Consider the following 18,880-nt stretch of genomic DNA (forward strand, 5'->3'; position numbering starts at 1 on the left):
ATGCAGAGCTGAGTAAGAGAAAGAGAAATAAATCGGAGGGAAAACAGATCCAGGACCAAGCACACGGAGTCAAAATACGAGACCCTTCTATGTTAAAGAAAAGGAAGGTATAGACGATAAAAGTAAATCAGGGGTGACAAAATTAATATCAGATGATGCAGAATTCAAGGCTTAAGTCATTAAATAAGATGAAGTGTCTTTCTTCCTTCCTTCCTTCCTTTCCTTTCCTTTCCTTTCTTTCTTTGTTCCTCTTTTTTTTATTGCTGACAGGTGCAGTCCATAACAAATATGAAGGGATCATTGAAACTTTAAGTGCTAAATAGCATGGCATCAAATATATATGTCAAAACCTCTTAGAAATACAATGAGAACCATAATCATAGAGGGGACTTGAGTCCCTGTGTAGATCAAGCAGACAAAAGTAAATAAGCACATTCAAAAGAGCTCATATTAAGACATACGGCAGCAGCCAAACCTGAAATCAGAGATATTCACAACTTTAAGCGCTTTTATTAATAAACAATAAAAATGAAAATAAATGAATTCAATTATGGCTTCAACTCAAGAGAACATAAAAAACAAATAAAACTTTAGGACAGTGAGAGAAAGGAATCAATAAAAACACAAACAGAAATCAATACAATTAAAAAGAAAAGTGGAATCCGTAAATTTACCAAGAACCCATTTCAAAAACATCAATAAAAGAGACAAACTCTTGGATTTAACACACACACACACACACACACACACACAATGAGAAAAGACCCAAATAAACAGCATTAAGAATAAGAAAGCTTATACAATCACAGATATAGAGATTAAACACATTGTAAGGGCCATACTATATGTGACTTAATCACAATACGTTTGAAAATCTCAAAGATAAGAATAATTTTACAGGGATATAGAAACTTTACAAAATTGAGAGAGGTCCTCTTATGGCTTGTGAGGCTCCGCAGATATACTCAGTCCCAGAAACAGTAAGTCTGCTGTATTACATCTATCATGATGGCATACTGAGCTGTCTCCCCCATGAGACCATAAGCTTTCTGAGGTCAAGGACCACATCTTATTTGATTTTGCATCTCTGGTATGTAGCTACAGGATACATTGCAGATGCTCAGAGATGTTCATTGAAAAAATTTCTTCTGTCCTCCCTCCCTTCCTTCTTTCTCTCCCTGCTCTTCCTTCCCTTTCTCTTTTCTTTCCTTCTTCAGCACTTCACAGAATAACCAGGAAGCAAGATCCATTTAGCTTAGAAAAAAGAGCACCATATTTATGTCATTCTTTAGGTCCTGTTGATGGTCTATTCTCTATAGTCCCTGTTCTCCTGTGAAGGACACATGGGTGGGCAGACTCCCCACATGTGTGGGGTCCATAGAGCATTGCTCTGCAAGCAGCATTGCTTATCGGGAGCTGCCCAGAGCTGGTGACTCAGAGAATGGCCCAGCAGGCCCTGGCTGTTGCTAGGAAACCACAATTCCCTGGTGGAACCCAGCACACTTGCAGGTTGTCCCTGATAACTTAGAGGAAACGAAGAGCTGTCAGAAAAGGTAGAGGGAAAAACATAAAAACTAAAATGAAGAAAGTAATTTTCCTTCCCCGGCACTAATGACATGTATCTACCGGGATTAGAGACAAAAATAATCAAAAGAGAGGTTGGCATCATTAACAAAAACTGTGTTTGCTCTTGCTACTTTTGACGTTTTCGAAATGCGCTGCAAGAACATGGCCAAAAAGATGTGTTTTGTAGACGGTCTCAGAGTTTTCTGGAACTTTGGCCATCGAAGCGTCTGGGGAAGTGATGAAAGCCTCTCCCCCTTCATCCCTGTCCACTCCTTGATTGGGACCTCTTCAGCTGCCTGGTCAACCTACTTTTGCAAGTGAATGCTTCCCTTGGTCTCCAGTATACCTTTGACCAACTGCAAATCTAGCACACTTAGAGAGGACACAGAGGGAGAATAATAGAACCCTACAGAAGTGGTTCTCACAGATGAATGTGTGTCAGAATTACCTGGAGAGTTTCTTAAACACAGATTGCTGGATGCAACTCCCAGTCTTTCTGTTCCAGGAGGCCTAGCTGGGGGATGAGAGTATGTGTGTCTACTGAGTTTCCAGATGCTGCTGGTGCTGCTGGTCTAAAGACCACTCTCTGGGAAGCTCTGCCCTAGACTATTAAATCTTGCAAGGAATTGTCAATTCACTTAACTGACAAAAAAAACAGAGGCTCAGGGAAGTGCATTGGGCTGCCCAAAGTCACTTAGCTGCTGCTGGGTGGGTTCAAACCAAGGCTTCCTGAATTGAACACCAGTGCTTTCTCTACTACAAAATGCTCTCCGAGCATCGTGCCTCTTTAAAAATTCTCCAAAAGACTCCAGATGGCCACCAACAGGGGTGGTCCTATCAAACGAATGCCAAGTTGCTAAATCCAACCCTGACAGCGACAGCTTTGGATATGAAGCCAGAGACGGTTTGCAAAAGCCTTTGTGTTCTTCGCAGCGCTGTCTCTCATCTTTCTAAATACTGCAGATAGAAAAGGAAGCATGTTGAAGAGGAGCAGACACAGCTAAGCAGGGCTCCAATATGTGTCCAAAGAGGCACACCTCCAGTGCCATGCTGCCAAACAAGGGCTGTTGGTGGGAAGCCCCATCAGCTCTGGACTCAAACAACAAGGCGGGGCTCCCTCTTGCCTGCCCCCACCATCCTCCCTCCCTGGCCTCACTGTGTGCAGAGGTGGCTTCAGAGATATATTTGAACCTTAAAATATATATTTTCTTTCCACTTTTGCTTGACTGTAGGCTTCATCATTCATTGAGGCTAATTGTAAGCTTCAGGATACAAAAAGAACAAAATCAAGCAAACAACATGCATTAACAAGGCCTGGCTAAAGCAAAAGTAGGGTGAGTATGGAGTTTATCTTTGGTCCCTCTGGTCTCTTTTGACACTCTCATGATTCTCCAAGGCCTTAACTCTTCCCTGCCCTTCTTGATTTCCCTGACCTTGATTTCCCTGCCCTTCTCTAGTACAACCTTTCCTTCTTTACTTTATTTCTTCTTTAATTTACTTCTTTATTTTACTACTTCTTTACCTTCCTCTAGACTCTGCTAAGGTGTGAGATAAAAAAGATTTAAAGGGTTATTGCTCATAGGCCTTTTAATTTTAATAAAGGATGTTTGAAGATGACTAAATACCCTCCACTGCTTGAAATAACAAAGCTCTAATGATGGCATTTTGGGAGATTTGGGGGTTAAGGGGAGAGTCACTAAGAACCAAGATCTTACTCAGAATTTTTTATGTTCTACATCACAGGTGGTCATTAATTTGTCTCCTGTTAAGGCTAAGACCTACCTTGTGTATTGACAATGGTGGCAGAGGCCCATGCCTTAAGAATCATCACTTGTAATTGTAGTTCTACTATTATCACAAGAACTTTATGTTCACTAGATGGCATTCAGATAGAGCTGGTAGACAAATTCTTATTTCTAAACTTAATGATGCTAATTAAAAATGAACTGGAGAGCTTCTCTTTCCTGCCAGGATTTTTAGCTTTGTTCTTATTGTCTCTGCCTCATGAAGTGAACTATGTTTTTTTTTTTTTATAAATGTTTTATTATTTTTTTTTTAAAGAGTTGTTTTTTTTTTTTTTTTTATTTTTTTTTTTTTTCCAGGAGAGAGAGACAGCGTGAGCAGGGGAGGGTCAGAGAGAGAGGGAGTCACAGACTGAAACAGGCTCCAGGCTCTGAGCTGGCAGTCAGCACAGAGCCCGACGCGGGGCTCGAACCCACGAACTGCGAGATCATGACCTAAGCGAAAGTCGGACGCTCAACCGACTAAGCCACCCAGGCGCCCCTGAAGTGAACTATGTTTGTGACTCCTACTTGAGTGAATGAGGAAAGATAAAACTTTACTTGTGTATAGTGCTATATAGTGTTCAATGGGCTTTGTTGTACATTCTTTCCTTTGAGTTCACTTCTTGACTTGTAGATGTTTTCATTTCCATTTCATCTTTGAGGTAAGAGGTTCAAATATATCAGCTAGAAAGTAGCAGAGCCAGAACGTGAATCTAAACCTTTGATTTCTGGGGGCACCTGGATGGCCCAGTAGGTTGAGTGTCTGACTCTTGACTTTGGCTCAGGGTTGTGGGATCCCGGGGTTGTGGGATCAAGCCCTATGTCGGGCTCTGTGCTGAGCATGGAACCGGCTCGAGATTCTCTCGTTCTCTCCCTCTGCCCCTCTCCCCCACTCTCATTCTCTCTCTCTAAAATAAATTTAAAAAAATTTATAAACCTTTGATTTCTGATTCTAAATAGACCATATTTCATCCCCAAACAGTAAATTAGAAGTATATCATAGAAGAGACAGTGGTTGGTTAACGGAGGAGGCAGAGAGGCCTTGGGAAGACTGACTGCAGTTAAGAAGTGACTCTGGCCAACATAGGAAAATATTGAAAAGAGGAACATTATGGTGCCAGGCTTCCTTCTGGTGATCCCACCAGATGTCGTGATTTGTGTGCCTTAAGTCCAGAGTAGTAGGGGCAGACAACAACAAAAGGGCGGCCTATGACTTTCAGGAAGGCAGGAGATTAAGAAAACGTGGGCAGAGGGGAAAGATGATCTCACAGATCCCTCCCAGATTCTACTCATGTAGTCAAAACAAGTCCTGTGAAGGTGAGGTGGCTCCTTCAAAATCACATTTCAGCTGAAAATGCAAAATGACTGTGGGCAAGTAGAAGTGCTAGTGTTGGCTGAGGTCCCCTAGGAATTATCGGTGTGTTGTCTGCTCTTTTAAATGCTGTACGAAAGTGTTACAGCGTTATATTTCATTAATATTGCTCTGGTGTAGAGTGCTTGTCTTATACTTTAGGTGCTCCCAGGGATGCTGGGAGAAGGAATTATGTTAACCAGCAAATATTCCATGCACCTAATCACTCCTGGGAAATTAATACAGCAATAGCATTGACTAAGGAGTTAAGAGAAGAAGGAGGGCATTTCAGGTGTGTGGACTAGTAGATTAGCAGGCACAAAGAAACCAAGGTGGAAATGAGCTTAATCTGTGGGGAAAAAGAAAAGCCCCTGTCTTGCCAAAGTGGAGAATCAGGGAATAGAAAGTAAGGTTGGACAGATAACTTCAGAGTGGATTACAGGGCATGGCGTGTCACACTGAATAAGGCTTGCCTTGATTATGGACATCACAAGGTTTTTAAGAAAGTATTGTTTTACAGGCACCTGGGTGGCTCAGTCGGTTGAGGGTCCTACTTCGGCTTGGGTCATGATCTCACGGTTCGTGGGTTTGAGCCCTGTGCTGACAGGTAGCTCAGAGCCTGGAGCCTGCTTCAGATTCTGTATCTCCCTCTCTCTCTGACTCTCTCTCCCCTGCTCACGATGTCTCTCTCTCTCTCTCTCAGAAATAAATAAAACATTAAAAAGTTAAAAAAAAAAAGTATTGTTTAAGAAAGATTATTCCAGCACTGCACCAAATGGTTTTTAGTGGGAAGAGCTTGGGGCAGGAGAAAGGATATAAGGTTATTGGTATAATTTTTATAGGAGGTAATATAGGGCTGACCTTGTATGGAAAGTGAGAGGATAGACAGATGATGAAAGACACTAAGATGAGTTTCTTTTATTTGCCAATGAGGAAGTCAATTGTTTATTGAACATATTGTCCCCACTGGGATCTTGTGGGCAAGAAGCAGGTTTTCCTGCTATTCTCTTAACCTCAGATTCTTGCTGCTTGTTTCCCGATGTGCTCTCCTGTTGTCTTAATGGAGCAGTAGCGCTCTGCTCATTAAAACTGTGCAGCACATTACAAGTATCATTCATTTTAAGTAACTGCTTTTATAGCATTTCAAACCTGCCAAGTTGATAAATTAGGCACTGTACTATTTTATACAATCTGGAGTTTCAGATCTAGAGAATTTTGAAAATTAGTAAATCCTGTGGCAAATGGCAGCCCCTGCTGGCAGATAAGATATTACAGGCTAACTCTAGTAGACAATGTAATGGCCCAGAAAAAGATGAACAAAGAAAATAAAGCTGCTTGAAAAGATGGACGGAAGGGCTGAGGAGCAGAATCCATTAGTTTGGGAGAAATTAATGTATTCCAGGGAAATACAAGAAAAGCAATCAGTGACAGTAAGATAACCTGAAAGTTGGAGGAACAAATCCAGAGAAATTTTAAAGACCTAATATGTGTATGACTATGTGAGGTGCTTGGACAATATCAGTGTGATGGTATCACACAAGGTTTCTGACCTCATAAGCAATTCTACATTTAGAATGATAAATTCTAAGGATCTAAGTGCTGCACAAACTTCTTTCAGGATAACACTGCAATCAGCATTTCAGTAGTCTGACTACACTCTCCAAAATTTCTTCAACAATAATTTTGTATTTAATGCATTTGAGAATTATTTTCTTGGGAATTGTTTCCCCTGCAAAAATACTTTTAAATATATTAGAAATTGGTGTGTTCATAAGGAGGTGGGGTGTGGCTTCATTTTATAGCCCTTGTTACTTGAATTCATACATTATATAAAGTCAGATTTTCCAGGCTCATATATGATTCAAAGAAGATGACAAAAGCCTTTATAAGGTCTAGTCATAAATTTTCAGGGAGACTGGTGTGTAAGAAAACTTATTTGTTTACATCCCACCTTTTATTTCCAGAAATAATTTAAGACTATAAGGCAGATGAAGTCAGCAAACTGTAAAGAACTAACTCTTCCCCTAAAGAATCTGGTTGGGGAGATAAAAGCAGGTGTAAAAATTAATGAATAATAAAAAGATTATCTATCAGAATGTAGTAAAGAGTTTCTGGAATGTGATTGCCTGGGTCAACATCCCGACAGTGTAGTTCTTTAGCCTGGAACCTTGGGTAAGTTGTGTAAGCTCTCTGTCTGATTTGTAAAATGAAGATAATAATAGTATCTGCCTCACAGGGTTGTTGTGAGTTTAAATACATTAATATATGTAAAGCACTATATAGAATCTGGCATTAGAAAGTACTATATGTGTTAGCTATTATTATTATGGGAAGTGGTAAATGAATGACACACTCAGTAATCTCTGCAGGAGTTAGCTGGGAAATAGTGATATAAATAAATAGCGAAAAGAACAGAAAGTGAAAAGTGAAAGAAATAGAGAAAAGAACACGGAAAGATGAATTAGGGTGGCCTACAGGGAGGGTGGTGGTGATTCATGTAACCTGAGCTTTTTATTATTATTATTATTTTAATGTCTATTTACTTTTGAGAGAGGGAGACAGAGTGTGAGTGGGGGAGGGTCAGGGAGAGGCAGACACAGAATCCAAAGCGGGCTCCAGTCTCTCAGCTGTCAGCACAGAGCCCAACACGGGGCTCAAACTCACAAACGGTGAGATCAGACCCAAGCCAAAGTTGGACGCCCAACTGACTGAGCCACCCAGGTGCCCCTGTAACCTAAATTTTTTTAAAAAAGAAGTAGGATTTATATGAGAGAAGAGGCAGACAAGAATGGCTGAAATCATAGGGCATGTAGCCTGTTACAGGGAGGGAGGAGACGCTGGTCTGATTGAAGCAGTGTGGGCACAGAGGGGAAGTATTTGAAGCCCATGCTATGATGATCATGGAGCTGAGGAGTCAGAACTTTATTCTGAAGACTTGGGAGCTATAGACAGGGTTTGCATGGGGGAGTGTTTCACATTAGGAAAATTAAGCTGTGCTGCAAGGGTGAAGGATGTTGCAAGGGCCACGAGTCTGGCCAGGGATTGTAGGAGATGAAAATAATTTTCCCCATACCATTTTGAGTTCCTAGCTGAGATGCCTGCAATAAAAGGCAGATTTACAGGAGAAAACAGATAGAAGCCTATTAACATGTTTACCTCATATACACATGAAAGAAAAACTGAGTGGCTCCAAAGTGGCTTACAATTCAGGATTACACACTATCTTAATAGGGAAAGCAGGGTGGGAGTTGGAGGCCTCTTAGGGAAGAATAAAGGGAGATGAATGGCCCCTAAGAAGAATAGATGGAAGGTATGATAGTTTGTGACAAAGTTTGTCTGGGTGTGGTATGGAATTTAGTCTCCTCTTCTGTGATGAGTACATCTTTTTTAGTTGCTGTAACTCCTGGGGAGGTGATTGATGATAAGTGAGTTCCTTTTGGAGGATGACAGGAGTTTAGAGTAAGCCTCTCCTTGCATCTGCTGGTTTTCACGTGCCTACAGCTCAAAATAATCAGCACATCAAAGTGGCAGATTTGAGGTGGCATTTTCTTTTTTTTTTGGCATTTTCTGCTATACTTCAGGGTTAAGTCATGTGGGAAGTGCAACGATGAGAGTCTGGACAAGGGGAAAGGCAGATGAAAAGATAATGAGATGGATCTCACTAAGGAAGTCCTGAAGACATTGAATGTAGGGAACAAGGGAGGGGCTGTGGGAAGTCCTACTGTTTGTAGCCAGAGACCCTGGGATAGCTGAGGTATCAAGTGATTTTAGGAGGAGGCTAGGAGTGCCAGAGGTGATATTCTAGACATGTTGAGGTTGAGGTGGTAGGAAAAAATGAACACTCCTAATAATGTCTGGGGCAGTTTATATCAAGACGAATGTCCTTATCAGCTCTAGATTAGAAGGTTTCTTTGACTATGGGGTACATCCCTAGATAGAAATCCAAATGATTTTTCTCAACTTTTCATCTGTAGTACCTTTCATTATAGGATCAGTGATATCACTGCTTTTAGGTTGAATCTGGGTAGCATTTATCTGTAAAGTTTTCATCATTATTAGCACAAAGTGTGGCCCGGGCATCCTGTACAATTCACATTCAGGGTTTTGTGCTGACTTTCTGCCTGAGGACCCCTCTGTGTCTTCTTCTAATTTAGCATTAATATTAATGATAACTGCTAGAGCAGAAAATTAGATCAGCAGGCAGAGTCAGATCTGCTTCTTTAAGACCCAAATGTGAAGGTCTGGGGGTGCATTTGCCCTTCAGGTGAAGTCTGATAAGTGATGAGAAAAACCCCTTTCCTCAAGTGAAAGGCTGATNGGATCTGCTTCTTTAAGACCTCCCAGTTTACCCAAATGTGAAGGTCTGGGGGTGCATTTGCCCTTCAGGTGAAGTCTGATAAGTGATGAGAAAAACCCCTTTCCTCAAGTGAAAGGCTGATGCATTAGGGATGGTTCGCTCTTTGCAACCTCATTTAGCAGCACACTAAAAACAGTGGTTCATTAGGCTGTAAGTATCTGCGTCGTGGCACCAGAGGCTTCTGAGGTCACCAGGCTGAGATGGTGGCTTCACTGTTTAAATCCTGAGTCTGGGACATTTAGAGCTCTGTAGGAAGAATAGACAGAGTAGCGAGTGCAGTGAAATTGAACATGGCCAGATTTGCCCTAACATTGAATTAATGCTATAGGCACTGAGATTCAGAAATAGTAACAACATTACACATAAAACGAGATGGGGTAAATTTTGCAGGGGATCATTTGTTTTTCCATTTCAAGGCTTGTATGGTCAGATGTAATAGGGATAGGAAGGAAAGTAGAAATAAAAATTATGAACTATAGCTTGGCCCAGATGCCCAAATGGTGCTTAGGTGTATTTTGATTTGTCTTAAGTTTTAACCCCTATTTTCTTTTTCCTATGTGGCATTGTGGATGGGTTCAAATTTATCTTAAGGGTATAAGATTTCTCCTGTGTGAATCTGATCTCTTGTTCTCCTTCTACTTGGAAATCAGCAATGCCCCCAGTGGCAGTGAACACAAATAGCTCAATATACTTTGAGTCATAGTTTCCATTTTTATAACTTTTGCTTGTTTTATGGTCTAATTTTAGGCCTGACTTATTTTTTTCTCTTAGTGCTATATTAATAAAATTCACAACGCCTTGAATGTAGCAAAGAGTCAAATGTTCATTGAATGACTGTTTCATAATCATAGTATACAGGAAAGAGCTCAGCAAATCCTGCTTTGGTGATGCTATTACGCAAGCATTGTAGGTGTTAAAGTAAGGCACACTGGGCTTCCAATTCTACGTCACTCTAGGCAAGTTAGGTAAACTATCTGTATCCCAGTTTCCTTATCTGCTAAATGGGAATGTACGACCTTCACAGAATCATCGTGAAGAATGAAGAGGTAACGTAGAAAAAGTGCCTAGTAGAATACTGAGCATATGAATGAGCCCTTATAAAACATTTGCCACAGAAATCAATAACTCCACTGCAAAATTTCATAGGACAAATACATTTTTCCAGATACAGCAAAGTTTCTGAAGTGTCATGCCAATGATCTAACATCCATCAATGTGCTGGCTTTGTATTATAATCCTTTTTTTCTGTACAAATTTTTTAATTGCCAGATTTGTGGTGAAGGGGAACTTGGATGTCTCTTAAAATGACATGACATTTCTCTAAAGGTAAATTGAAAGGAATTTACTCTCTGCTTTTAATAATGTCAATCAAAAGCAAAAGTGGACTCTATAAGGTACATTTTGATTTGTCATGAGAGCTTAGGATTGCTTAAAATGATGAAGAAACAAAAAAGAAAATGTGAAGTGAGCTGTATGAGAACTTCAGTATTTCAGGATTTGTAGACAATATTGTGGTATCATGGCCTGAAGATTGGGCCTCTGACACCCTGGGAGCCACCAGGGATATTCATGTTCTCCTGGACCTACCAGACCATTCACAGGTGCCTCGAACCATCATGAAGAAAGACGTGTAATGGACCTATTTTTGTTATAGGGCTTAATTAATTTTTCTTCACATCATAGTGAAGTAGAATTATTTCTGGGAAAGAAGTGGAGTTTCATGCTATTAGACAATTTGGCCTTTCCTATCAATTATCCATATCCAAGAAATCAGAGGACAGAGACAGGCTCAGAATTAATGAACCAACCACTCAATAAAACAGATAAAAATGGAAGCCCACAGGTTCTTGACCAAACAATCTCCAAACTTGATGTTAGCAGTGGAAACTGAGACTGTGATCCTCAGGGGAGACTGACTTGATTGTCTGCAGAGCCACCGGGAGCATCTAAAAGACTATAACTTACTCCCCTCCCCCATTTTTTTAAGACTTGGCTTGCTTCTCAGTTGCAGCCTTTTGGACCCTACATCTTAACTCAATACATATTTCCTCTTAAAAGGACAAATTCACTATTTATAACATTAAACATAAACACTGAAAGCTGCCTTGTCAGGTAACTGTCTTAGGTTTTATGACAAATTACCTTCATTTTAGCGGGCACCTGGGATGTCTGCTTACTGGCTGTGACTTCAGAACTCCTACAGAGGGTTATGAGACTGGATCTGATGCACTTGTGACTCTACTCACATATGACAATGGGGAACCCCTGCAGATGGCAGCAGCACTTCAAATTTCACCAGCCAGGAAGGGCCTGTGGTTCACACAGCCAGAAATCAAAAGATGCTGGCAGAATCCCTATCATAGTCCCTGTGCCCTGACCATTCCCAGCCGCTATTCCAGATTCCAACTTTATTGCTTCAAGTCCTGCACAGTGTAGAGTATGGACAGAAGGAAGCAAAGGCCCAAGAAACGTCTGTTTAATTCCCTTTATCAAAGAAGAAAGGAATTTTAAAACCTTTCAACACCCCCAGCCCCTCCATTTCCCTCTTAAATGTGGATTCTCTCCCCAACCTGAGTGTGAAATTGAAGGAATAGGAATGGAGATTGTAGATCATACACTGATTTTTAAAATGATATTATTCTCCACTGGCTAGTTACACTATTAGACAAAGAATGAGCAAACTATTCCTTTTGCTTTCTGTTGCTATAAATGCACATTAAAGAAAATTAATGTCTATTCTGTAATTTCTGAGAACTATGTACAATGCCTGTACATAAGAGGAGTCCATGAATATGACTCTGAGTCTTTCACATCTGAATGGAAAAGCTATTTATTTATATAATTTCCTTTGTGGAGTCGAAAATATAAAACAAATGTAGGCTGATCATCACATTTACATTTATAATTATTTCTAACTTAGATTTTAAATTTTTTTAATGTTTTTTTATTTATTTCTAGGAGAGAGAGAGAGACAGTGTGAGCAGGGGAGGGTCAGAGAGAGAGGGAGTCACAGACTGAAACAGGCTCCAGGCTCTGAGCTGGCAGTCAGCACAGAGCCCGACGCGGGGCTCGAACCCACGAACCGCGAGATCATGACCTAAGCGAAAGCCGGACGCTTAACCGACTAAGCCACCCAGGCGCCCCTTTCTAACTTAGATTTTAAATTGCAGAGGCAATACTAGCTTATATAAAAAGTCCAACAATTCAGAAATATATAAAGAAAAAGTTAATAATCTTCTCTGCCATATCCTACTTCCTGAGTAATGTTACATGTGCTCATAAAAATACTTAACAAGAAGTTAGGATCTTACTGTACACATTACTGCAACTTTCTCTGAGTCAATAGACAGACTGAAGTCATATATAATAGCTGCATAGTATTCCATAGTATGGATGTAACATAATTTATTCAACCATAGCTTCTGTGATGGACATTTGTGGCATATCCAATTTTGTCATCACCACTAGCAATGCTGAAATTTCACATACAACCTCATATACTGATGTTTTTATTTCTGTTGGCCAGAGTCCTCAAAGTGGAATGTTATATAGAGTTTTGTGTCCTGCAAATTTTTAGTGAATATGCCAGATTGCCCTCTAAGAAGGGTATAACAATATTTGATTGTTCATTTGCCTACATCTTTACCAGCATTTGATGTTACTAATTAAAAAAAAAAATTTGTTTTCCAATCTGCTGGATAGCAAATGGTATCAATTGAACTTGCATTTTCCTAGCAAGATTGCATGGCATAGTGTCTAAAAGCATGGACCTGTAGTCCAGCTGCCTGGGTGTGTTGCATACTACCTGTGTGACCTTAGCAACTTACATAACTTCCCTGTGACTCAGTTTCATTGTTCCCGTTGAAAATAGGAAAAGTAAGAGTACCTGCCAAATAAGATTATTATTGGAATAAATGGAGTTAATATTTGTAAAAATTTAGAATAGTGCCTGGTGGTTAGAGCAGTGCCTGACATGTAATAAACACTATATGAGTTAAATAAATGTTAGTGATATTAGATATCTTTTTATATTTCATTAACATTTGCATTTTTTCTGCTAAATATGAATGCCACAATGTTTAATTTTTAGTGTAAAAAAAGTGGATGGATTTTCTTTTCACTTTTGAAATCACTTTACTTCCAGGGAAAAGCATAGTAATCCCTGCCCTACCTCCCTTCTGGAAGAAATACTCCACCGCTGGGAAATGCCAAATGCCAGGATGCTGAGAAGAATTTTGCTGGAATGTTTGAATTAGAAGGAAAATAGAGAGGTTTTGAAAAATAGACAAAAATGTTCTAAATAAAAGAACAATCCCAGATTAACCATAAAACGTAATTTAAACTTTTCTTTCCTAATGCCAATGGTGCAATTTTAGAAGTGAAAAATCATCATTTGATATCATGGATTTCAGAATAGCTCAGCCTTTCTTGTTGAGATTACTAACCACATACCTCTTTATTCAACTGGTTATTTTTCACTTGGATTTGTCCTCTACAGGGAATCTTGTATTATTTATCAGTCATATAAATCTAAAACCACCCAGCACTGGGCTTGCTCAAATGTCAGAGACAACTGTTTCTCGTGTTCTTCCTCTCAGCTTCTATCAGCAACACGTTCATTTTATGTTTTCTCTACATCTTTAGTGTGGTGGAAAGGTGCTCTTTCATCAGGCTTTGGCTTTAGTCTGTTTTGGTTAAATTCACATTTGAGTAGTTTTATTCCATTTCAGAATTATTGGGGGTTGGGGAGGGAGGGCAGGTGAGGTGGAGAGGGAGAGAAAGCAGGAGGGAAGGAGGGGGTACTTTCTGAACCAGATTCGTTGGCTTCTGTGCACTATTCTTAGGTAACGTCAAACTGACTTTTATTGAACCCTTAGAAACAATAGCAGGCAGTGAGAATGTTTATGGAAAAATACCCCTTTATAATCTCAAATTCAAACCTTCTGATATCCTACACCATTTCCTATTTTTCCAGCTCATTCCCTCTAGTCCTTGGACTCAACTAGCTGTTCCACTTCACCTCTAATCCATTGACCCCATCACCTTCTTGCTGATCATTACCTCCCCTCAAGTCTTTACTGCATGCCTTAATTCCCTTGTGTATATATTCAATTCCCCTGCCCTTTTCTGCCTCTATCACTCTACTCTGAATTAATTAGCACAAACCTACAGCGGATGTGTAGCCAGCCAATCTTGAAGCATTTCCCTGAATTATTTCCTTTTCTCCTAGACCGTCATCTGATCCCTTCTCCTCCCTCCTCCAACCTCTAACGCCCCTCCCTACTCACTCTCAGCTCATGACCTGATTTCTTATTTCACTGAGAGGATACAAGCAACCAGAAGAGAAATTCCTCATGCTCTCACCAGCAAAACTCATAACGTAGGTGCATCTGTGTTGATAAGCCAGCTCTCAGCTGTTGATGTAGGGGGCAAACTATCCCTGCACCCCTGTAGGACAGTTCTTGCACATGTGTGCTAGCTTTTGCACATTCCCCAACCTCACTTCTTACTCAAGGACAACACTTCTGCAATTTTATATTCTCTCTTGCATGATCAGCCTCCTTCTCCTTACTTAATCACTACCATCAGCATACAAGTGTTCCACAATATCTCATTTTTTTAAACTTTTTTTATGTCTTTATTTTATTTTTTTGAGAGATGATAGTAGGGGAGCGGCACAGAGAGGGGGAGACACAGAATCTGAAGCAGGCTCCAGGCTCTGAGCCTGTCAGCACAGAGCCTGTCAGCACAGAGCCCGACGCGGGACTCGTACCTACGGACTGTGAGATCATGACCTGAGCCGAAGCTGGACGCTCAACAGACTGAGCCACCCAGGCATCCCTCACAATATCTCATCTTTAAGAAATTTTCAATAGAGGCATTAATCATAAGCTTTATAAACAAATTTCTATCTGGTAATTGAATTGTATTGTATTGTATTTTTTATTTTAGAGAGAGGGAGAGCATACGAGGTGGAAAGAGGGGCAGAGGGAGAGAGAGAATCTTAAGCAGGCTTTAGGCTGAACATGGAGTCCAATGAGGGGCTTGATCCCAGGACCCTGGGCCAAAATCAAGAGTCTGACACTGAACCAACAGCCACACACGTACCCCTGTCTGGTCATTTTATTGACGAATAACATTATGTGCAAAGGTACGAAACATGAAACTTGCTCTTTTCTTTTAGTGGAGCATAAAACATTTTTTTTTCAAAGCTCAAAGTTAGTGACACAGCAAATAGGTGTTCAATAAAATACACTAAAGTAAACTTGTTAATTGTCATATTTAAAAGTGGAAAGACTCCAACATAAAGCAGGAGCAGGAGTTACCAGGTTTTGTGGAGGAACAAATGAAATGAATGTTTATGGGTCACACATTCCTAGTAAACTTAGGAAGTCATGTAACTTTGATATAGATAATGTTAAAATTAGTTTAGGAGTGGTATGACTTAGACTTTCCCTCTCCCAATAAAGTACCGGGGAGATAATATACAATCCTTAAATGTGAAACTGTTTAAAGCATTAATAAACTGCACATATCGCCTAAGGAATCTGAACACTTCTGTTTCTCCAAATGGTTGAATTGTAGTTCTCAGCCCTGAAAGGATTTATCACCTGTGAGTATACAGGGGCCAGGTGTACGGTGCCAGATTGGCCTTCAGTTCAGGTCAGTAGACTCATTGGCTCCTCTCATCTCACACTGCTGGAGTTTCTGGTCCTGTGATTCCTGGAAGCACCTGGCTGACCTGTAAATGGCTGCCAGCCCCACTACTGACTGTCTTCTGTTGGACTTCCAGTCTCCCCCAGTCGCACCTTGATCTGGGTCACATTCTCTGCCCTGTCACTGAATACCACAAGGACATGCCTGCCATATTGTGTTGGCTCTCTGAAGCCCTAAGTATCTGAACAGTAGAAATATTTGCAATTTCAGTTGCAAAATGTCGGTTTCTATTTAGAAATGAGATCTATGTTTGCTGAAAAGAAGACAAACCACTGTTACAGATGTTTGATTTTCTGGAAGTCATAGGTAGTAACACCCTTGGTACTCAGCCACACAGGGTGTACCCAAATCCCCAGGGCAAAAGATTGACATATAGGAGCACTTCCCATCCCAGAGGTAGTAGCATTTTTGGGGGGATAAAGTCAAACGTGGTGTTACACTGAGCACACCTTGAATATTCTTGATCCAGGACTTATTGTGGCTTTTCCCTATCAACCTGGATGCCAAAGCTCTGTGCCTGCATACCAGGCAAGTGCCAGCTTCTCAGTGTCAAGTGCATGGCTACTGTTAAAAAACAAAATTCAACTGAATAAATTTGAAGATCTAATATTTATTATTAAATGATTCATGAATGGGACAGTATCCCATCTAGCAAACAGAGAGGAGCTCTGAGGAGTTGCACAAAATGGAAGGTTTTTATAAGAAGGATGGTGGGGCAAGAAAGTTTTAGGCAAAAGAAAGTATTGTTTCAGGTGAGATCACTTTCCCTCAGGGGGAAGGGCAGAAATTCTTATTATGTAGATTACCTCATTCTTCCCTTTTTGGTGGGGGGGTTGGGAGGGGATGAAGAAGGCTCTTGTGACAGATTATCTCCTTGCTACTTTCTGACTGGCAGGTTAAGACTACATTTCTGAGCGGAAGAGAAAAGCTGCAATTAGGTTAGGTATTAAGGCCTGGTTTGGTGACTCGGCCTGGCCCAAGTAGTGCCATTTTGGGCCTGTAGTTTTCTTTTTAACTCCACTCCAGGGACAGGATGCCACTTCACTCACCTGCCATGGCTGCTGATTACTATCTCATCTTTAAAAAATACCTCCTTGGACCCCTAATTACCCTCGAGCTGTTGGCCATTTGTATACCCCCCATTACAAAAGGTGTGTATGTTCTTGTTCTCATAGTGTATCTTTTCCCATTTTTTTTTTCTTCTGGAAATCAGTCTAACATTCCTTCCCCCATGCCACCTGCATTGTCAAATCCAGTGCTATTAGTTACAGCTGACACAGGTGATCACTCTTTCCTTCCTATGACGCTTTCTTCTCTTGGTTTCTAGAATACCATGCTTTCTGGTTTTCCTTCTGGTCCCTTCTCTGGCTCCTGCTCCTCTTCCTTATCTTTTAACATCACAGTGCCCTGGGGCCCAACCTTTGGTTCACTTCTCTCTCCTCTTTTCACACTAGGCTTCTCTATGATCTCAAGATAGCCCCACCCACAGGGATGACAGATAAAATACAGGATTCCCAGTTAAATTTGAATATCAGATATACAACCAATAATATTTAGTCCTGTGACTTTATTTTCTAAATCTGGCAAACTCATGCTAATGACTCGCAAATTTCTATCTCTAGCCCAAATAGCTCTCCTGAACTTTTTATAGACGGCAATAGTGAATCTTGCATATATAACAGTGATAGGGAAAAATCTGTTATAAGATGGCTGGCAGCATTGATAGGGGAATTCCAATCCCACCTGAAGTCTACTCTTCCGGGTTATTCTTCCCAGCCTGCTTGTCGCGCATATTAATGAGGAATGCGGAAGTAACAGACTATAAATTGTCCTCCATGCTTGCACTCAGGACTCAGGCCTCTGGAGAGTGATCTCCCCTGAGCCTGCCAGTGTAAAATAAACCACCTGCCTTCCAAGCTATCTGAGTGCCACTTGCTTCTTCTGCTGGGTGATCCAGACCAGATTCTGTAACATTTGGTTTCCTGACCGGGAAACCTAACCGTGCTGGCCCGTTGTTGCCACCAGTTTAAGAAAACGGCGAGGCGGTGACGAAATGAGAAACTGCAAAGGAGAAGGCGCGCCCTGCCTGAATTTTGGTAGTCTCCCAAGGAGACTTGGCAGGTGAGGACCTGGAATCGATGTTGGTAAGGCCTGGGCCCTGAATCTGTCCTGTCCGGCCCACTCCTGGCGGTGGAAGGGGGACCTGATCACTTCCCAGAGACCTCAGCGGTCTCACCGGTAGAAATTCTGTGGGAGGGAATGTGCCTCCGGTGTGTATGTGAGTGTGAATGGCGACTCAGTCTGACTTGCCTGCTGAGTTCAATTCTGTGGCTCCACTGGTGGGCACCCTTAAGGTCCCCAAAAACCTACGGAGTGGGCCTGTCTGCGATTCCGTGGTGAACGGCATATGTCTATGGCGGCATCGGAATAGTTTCCAATCGTAAGTCACAAAGCTGAGACTGCTATGGCTAAGCGTCATCTAAGTTCCTTCGAGACGCGTCCAGACGAGCATCTGACTGGTCTCCTCATTAGAAGGGGGACCCCTACTCCTCTGTTTGTCTTTGCGACTGTCTCATGGGAACATTATGGGGTCGGGACTGAGCAAAGAAGGGGTTTTTGGGAGAGTATGAATTTAAGATGAACTCCTGGCAAATTAAGTGCCCTATGTGAGTTAGAATGGCCCACTTTTGGTGTAGAACGGCCCTTAGAGGGAACCTCAGGTGTCCCAACCATCCACGGCATTTGGCATGTTGTCTCCAGAGACCCAGATTACCCTGATCATTTCCTGTATATCGACTCCTGGTTAGAGATTGCCCAAACCCTTCCCTCTTGGGTGTGATTTACCTGCAACAAACAGGGACAGGCTAGGGTCTTAGTCACCTCGACAAAGTGGCCCAAGGAAAGTCAACAAAAGTCCTGACTTCCACAAATTCTTGCCGGTACTCTGGAGGAAGAACTGTGCCATCTTCAGTCTCCCCAATACCTCTGGACTCAGCAGATCCACTCTCCCCCCATACCAGTGGCCAGATTCTCCCCTTGGCCAGGTGCCGGTCCACTGCTGCTGATACCAAGAGGCTTTCCTTGGGAAAGAGGGTGGGTCCAAGC

The 18,880-nt window shown here is 41.4% G+C and overlaps 1 long non-coding RNA gene across 3 annotated transcripts in view; it reads left to right on the forward strand.

The window, feature by feature from the left end:
• Positions 1-17,631: 17,631 nt before the first annotated feature.
• LOC144234034 (uncharacterized) overlaps positions 17,632-18,880 on the forward strand; it is a 250,945-nt gene continuing 249,696 nt past the window's right edge. For all 3 annotated transcript variants that reach the window (XR_013335839.1, XR_013335841.1, XR_013335840.1), the window contains exon 1: positions 17,632-17,896. This is a non-coding gene — a long non-coding RNA (uncharacterized LOC144234034). The remainder of the gene's footprint in view (positions 17,897-18,880) is intronic.

The sequence above is a fragment of the Crocuta crocuta genome, unplaced genomic scaffold (genome assembly GCF_008692635.1).
Source record: "Crocuta crocuta isolate KB4526 unplaced genomic scaffold, BGI_CrCroc_1.0 scaffold55, whole genome shotgun sequence".
NCBI classification, from domain to species: Eukaryota; Metazoa; Chordata; class Mammalia; order Carnivora; family Hyaenidae; genus Crocuta; species Crocuta crocuta.